At 39.0% G+C, this 5,864-nt stretch overlaps 1 long non-coding RNA gene across 1 annotated transcript in view; it reads left to right on the forward strand.

Moving 5' to 3' along the window:
* Window positions 1–3,747, forward strand: part of LOC107182067 — a 13,577-nt gene extending 9,830 nt beyond the window's left edge. Inside the window, exon 3 of the long non-coding RNA XR_001512783.1 lies at window positions 3,663–3,747. This is a non-coding gene — a long non-coding RNA (uncharacterized LOC107182067). The remainder of the gene's footprint in view (window positions 1–3,662) is intronic.
* The last annotated feature ends 2,117 nt before the right edge of the window (window positions 3,748–5,864 follow it).

Consider the following 5,864-nt stretch of genomic DNA (forward strand, 5'->3'; position numbering starts at 1 on the left):
GTTTTTATCAAGAAAGAATGTTGAATTTTCTCAAATGCTTTTTCTGCATCAATTGATATGACTATGTGATTTTTGTCTCTCAATTTGTCTATGTGATGTCTCACGTTTATTGATTCATGAATATTATACCAGCCTTACATCCCCAGAATAAATGCCACTTGGTCATGGTGTCTGATATTTCTAATGTAAAGCTGAATTCGATTTGCTAGGATTTTGTTGAGGATTTTGGCAAGTGTTCATCAGAGGTATTGGCTTCTAATTTTCAAGCTAGTGCCTTCCCCATTTTAAGTTCACCATTTTGGCTCCTACTACACATGCCTCTCAATATTGCTTCATCATTTGGCTTCTAGTGTGCATGCACTCAGTGAAATAAATTTTACCTTGCCATTTTTTCCCTTCTCCCCAATAATCCAGCAGAACAATGCTGGTTACCCCTTTCCCCCTAGGGTGGGTATAAGGTTGTCTTTCCTGCCTAGTTGACTAGGTAGGATGTTGTCCAGAAAGATCTGGTTACTCCTTGAGGTAACTGTGAAACTGCTATTTCCGGACTTAATTGGTCTTAGTTTGTCCCCTTCATTAATAACTAATTAACTGCCTATTTGACACTAGGATCTTGAATTTTAACTAGGACAGTGACCATGAATATATTTTCCATGTTCAAATTAAGAAACGATATCTGCTGGTACCCAAGAAGACATTAGAAGGGGTCAAGAGAAAGCTATAAACCATTTTTCTAGTGAAAAATATGTTACCTTATGTGGCAAAGGTGAATGGCTTTTCAGATACACTTAATTCCCTAACAAGTTGCTTTGAGTTAATTGAAGAGAGGTTACCCTTATTAGGTCAGTCTTAACTAGGTGAGCCCTTTAATAGAAGGCTCAGTTTTTCCAGCAAATGGTGCTGAGACACCTGGATATCCATACAAAATAATAAAGTTGGACCCCTTTACACACCACATATAAAATTGAACTCAAAATGGGTAATAAGCCTAAATGTAAGCATTATGCATAAAACACGTAGAAAACATAAGAGTAGATTTCCATGAATTTGAGTTATGCTAAAGTTTCTTAGATAAAATTTCAAAAGCACAAGTGGCAAAAGACAAAACAGACAAATTATACTTCATCAAACTTAAAAACTTTTGTAATTCAGAGAACATAACCATGAAAGTTAAAAGTCAACACACAGCCTGGGAAAAATATTGGTAAATTGTATATCTAGTAAAGGATTTGTGTCCATAGTATATAATGAACACTTATAACTTAATAATAAAAATATAAATAATCTACTAAAACAATGGGCAAAAGCTCAGCCTCAATAGTCATTAGGGAAATTAAAACTACAATGAGATAAAACTACATTGAGAAACTACACAAACTCACTAGAAGGGTTATAATAAAAAAGATAGACCATGACAAGTGTTGAAAGGATAAGGAAAAATATGGGTCCTTATATATTGCTAGTGAGAATGTAAAATAATAAATCAACTTTGGAAAATGTTTAGCAGTTTCTCAAACTGTTCAACATTGAGTGTCCATATGACCTAGAAATTTTACCCTTAGATATAAAATCAAGATAAATGTAAATATATATCCACACAAAAACTTCTACATGAGTGTACTAAGCAGCATTATTAACAATATTTTCAAAGTAGAAGCAACCTAAATTTTCATCAGTTGAAAAACAGGTAAATAAAATTTATTTATAAAACAGAATAGCATTTAGTAATACAAATGAATAAAGTATTAATAAGATATAGCATGGATGAACCTTGAAAACTTTATGCTAAGTTAAAGAAGCCAGTCACAAAATCTGACATATTGGATGATTCCATTAATATGGCCAGAACAGGAAAATCTACAGACGAAAATAGATTAACTAGAGGCCTGATGTATGAAATTCCTGCACAGGTAGGGTCCCTAGGCCTGGCTGGCAATCAGGGCCTATTGGGGCTTTCCGGCTCCAGGCCAGGGCCTCTCTTCCCTGGCTGCTGGCTGCCAGCTGGGACCTCTCTTCCCCGGCTGCCAGGGCCTTCCTTCATTCTGTGCCATCCCCTGACACACAGATGGTTAATGAGGGCTAGAGATGGAGGTGGAATGGAGAGTAACTGCTAATGGGCACAAAGCTTCTTTGGGGATGACAAAAATGTTCTAACTTAGATTGTTGTGACAGTTGAACAACTCTAAGAGCATACTATTAAAAACCATTAAACACCTTAGTCTGGCTGGTGTGTCTCAGTGGTTGAGCATACACCCACTGAATAGGAAGTCATGATTCAGTCCTAGATCAGGGAACATGCCCAGGTTGCGGGCTCAATTCTCAGTAGGGGGCAGGCAGGAGGCAGCCTATTGATGATTCTCTCTCATCATTGATGTTACGATCTCTCTCTCCCTCTCCCTTCCTCTCTCTGAAGTCAGTAAAAATATATTTAAAAAAGTAAACACCTTAAATAGGTAAACTGTATAAGATGGGAATTGTATCTCAATAAAGCTGGTGTGTGTGTGTGTGTGTATGTGTGTGTGTGTGTGTGTGTGTTCAGACCTTGCCTGAACTAAGGCACACTCTCTGTTGGCCTTGAAAAAGCAAGTTTCCATTGATTCTACAGGTAAAAGCAAATGAATTTTACCAATAACTATTGAGCATAGAAAAGGACCTTGGGCATCAGAGGTCTTGGCTGACACCTTGATTGCAACCTGTGAGATCTTGAGCAAAAGACCCAGCTAAGTAAGTTGTGTCCAGACTTCTGACCTACAAAATCTGAGATAAAAATTAGTGTTGTTTTATACCCCCAAGATTATGGTCATTTGTGATACACTTCTACTTTTGTTCTCTTGGAACACTTTTGGGACCTAGCTACCATAATATGAGAAGTTCCAATCTCAAGGAGAAACCTTACCCGCGCTCCCCGACAGCAGCCAGCATCAAATGCAAGTGATGGGAGTGAGCCTCTTAGCCATGCAGCCCAACTGAGTCTGAGTGCAAGTGCCTGTGAGACCCACACAAGGACCATTGAGTTGTGCTCAGTCAATTCACAGAAATGTGAGAGCTGTTAATACATTTAAGTTTTAAGAAGGTGTGTTTTACAGCTATAGATAACAAGGATTTTTAAAATGCCTATTTTATTCATTCAAGCAGGTCTTTTATCTATTCTCTTAGTCTTAAAAGTAAATTTTACTTCCAGTTTTCTCCATAATGCTTGTTACTAGGATGTTATTAACATGGAGAAATGGCAATAAATGAATTCCTTGTCTCTATATATAAAAGCCTAAGCAACTGAACGACCGAACAACAAGTAAGTCGACCGGTTGCTATGACACACAATGACCATCAGGAGGCAGAAGCTCAATGCAGGAGCTGTCCCCTGGTGGTCAGTGCACTTCCACAGTGGGAGTGCCACTCAGCTGACTGACCTGTCCCAGCAGCCCATCAGCCCGGTGGCAGCCACTCACTCCCTCAGTAGTCCTGCAGGCCCAATCTCTGGAAAATGGACCAGGCACTGACGGAACAGCACCGCCAGCATGATCCCAACAGCACTGCCTTCCTCCTGGAAGTTGGCCTCAGGCACCATGGCTGCCTTCCCTCCCTAGACGCTCTGCAAGAAGAAATGATATAAAAGCGGCTACCAGGTGGCTCCCGACAACCAGCGCGAACATCAGTGTCAGTGGGATGGATCTGGATCCTGGGCCGGCAAGGGCATCCCACCGCCCACCCAGAGGGCCAATCACATCTCTCCCCACCAACCCCGCTCTGGACAGGAACCAGACACAGGATTCATGGCTGGTGAGTGCCGCTATGGTGGCATGAGCTTCTCCCTATCAGGACTGACTGGGCACGAGCCCACAGCAAGCGCAGCAGGGCCAGGATGAGCAGGAGCAGTAGGCAGGAGCAGCAGGCAGAGTTGGATTGCCAGTTTCAGCCCAATTCCCACAGGTCATGCTGAGGGACCCCACCTATGCATGAATTCATGCACCAGGCCTCTAGTGTTTTTATACTTCTGGTTGCTTAGTATTTTCATAGTACATAAAAAAGTGTGTTAACATTTTAGTTTCTTGTGACCATATGTATAATTCATTGTGGCTAAAGTCAATTTGTTCACAAGTATGATCATTATCTAACGCTGCATAGGAAAAGTTTTCATTACTGGCATAAAGCTTTTAACTCCAGTAAAAAGAATTTTCAAATATTCTTGGGCAAAAAGTGAATGCATGAGCTTCAAACCTGCTTTGTCTTTTAAAATAAAAATCAACAGTTTGAGAGTTGCAGCTTCCTAAGGAAGTAATCGCATTAGTCATCCTCTTGGCACTATATGGGTATTAATCTTTTCCTTTTATCAGCCTCTCTCTTTCACAATTTAATAAGGTTCCTCACAAAGCCAAATTAATAGTTTTTCTTTCTTCAGAACTCATGAATGTGCAATTAATAATCAATGATCTTGGGAGAATAAAAAAAACAACTGTAAAATTCCCAGATCATTTTGGTGGGGCAGCTGTATTTTATGGGATATTTGAAGAAATAGCCTCCTAATGTTAGATTTTTTATTTTAGACAAATAAGATTGTTTATTACCCAAATTAAGTGATTGTCTTATTATTAAGTTTTAAGAATATACTTGAAACTTATGATTTTTTTGCAAGTTCATTTTGAAAGTTTAATAATCTCTCCATTGGACATGTGATAAAGCTACATGCCAATTGCAAGTCAAGGTACAAGTCTATTGCAAAAAGGCAAAGAGAGTGTTCAGCCCTTTAAGCAATGTTCTTAAACTTTGATGCATATCTGAATCACCTGGGGAACTTGTTTTATTTGGGACTAATTTTGGCTGGAGATAATGGGGTAACAGGAAATTTATTGCCCAGGATAATCAACCAAATGTATCAGAAGCACCTGAAAAGATAGCAATACGTTATAAAGCCTTTCCCTTTGATCTTGTCATGGCTGATTTCTCTCATAGAAACCTCAACTGAAAAAGCAACTTAGCAGAGAAGCTCTCTTTGACCATCCAACTGAAATTATTCACCTGCCCGCATCCCTTCACATCATCCCATTTTAACCCTTGGATATTTTCTCTGTTATTTGTTTGTTTTATAATGAGTCACTCTTTTCTCTTATACTTCATGCTCTGCCAAAGAAATAACCTTGCTTCTCATGGTTGGTTGCTGCTGAATCCCCAGCACCTACAATAGTGCCTGGCAAATAGTAGAGCTTAGTCACTGTTTCCCGAATGAATAAATGTCTAGGTTACTCTTCATTCATAATAATGCATAATAATGTTGTTGATGATGATGAATATGCAGTTTTCATTAGTGGTCATTTAATATGGTTGATAATGTTATATGGTTTAATATGGTTGATAATGTTACATGTAAAATCTAACTGGAACATTTCTCAAGGTGAGGAAATGTGCTTACCTAGCACCTTTGAAACACTGAGTTCGTAGTTAAAGTGATTAATTACCCGCCTGGCAGTTAAGAGGTTTTATTTCCTCCCTAACTTCAGGGGAAAATCCCTACCTGGGGAAACAACCTTTCTCGGAGAGGTGACCTTGGACCGGCTCCCGGCAGAAATGTGCTTACCTAGCACCTTTGAAACACTGATTTCTTTTGCTGAAGTTAACTGGCCAGTAGAGTAGTTGCAGATCACAAACCAAATTTTCAATCTGGCATATCCATTGAATTCAATAAACTGCTCCATTTTGCCCACAATCTGGTAGGTTATTCTCAGGTATCAAAAATCAGAAATGTAAAATGTTACTTTCTTTAGTAACTTTAAGACCAAACTCAATTTTTGTCTTGAGCCCAGTCTTGTCACAGCTATCATTAAATGTTATTATGCTTTAAACTAAGAATTAAAGTAGGAGAGGCCACA

Source organism: Myotis davidii, unplaced genomic scaffold (assembly GCF_000327345.1).
Source record: "Myotis davidii unplaced genomic scaffold, ASM32734v1 scaffold53, whole genome shotgun sequence".
Lineage (NCBI taxonomy): Eukaryota > Metazoa > Chordata > Mammalia > Chiroptera > Vespertilionidae > Myotis > Myotis davidii.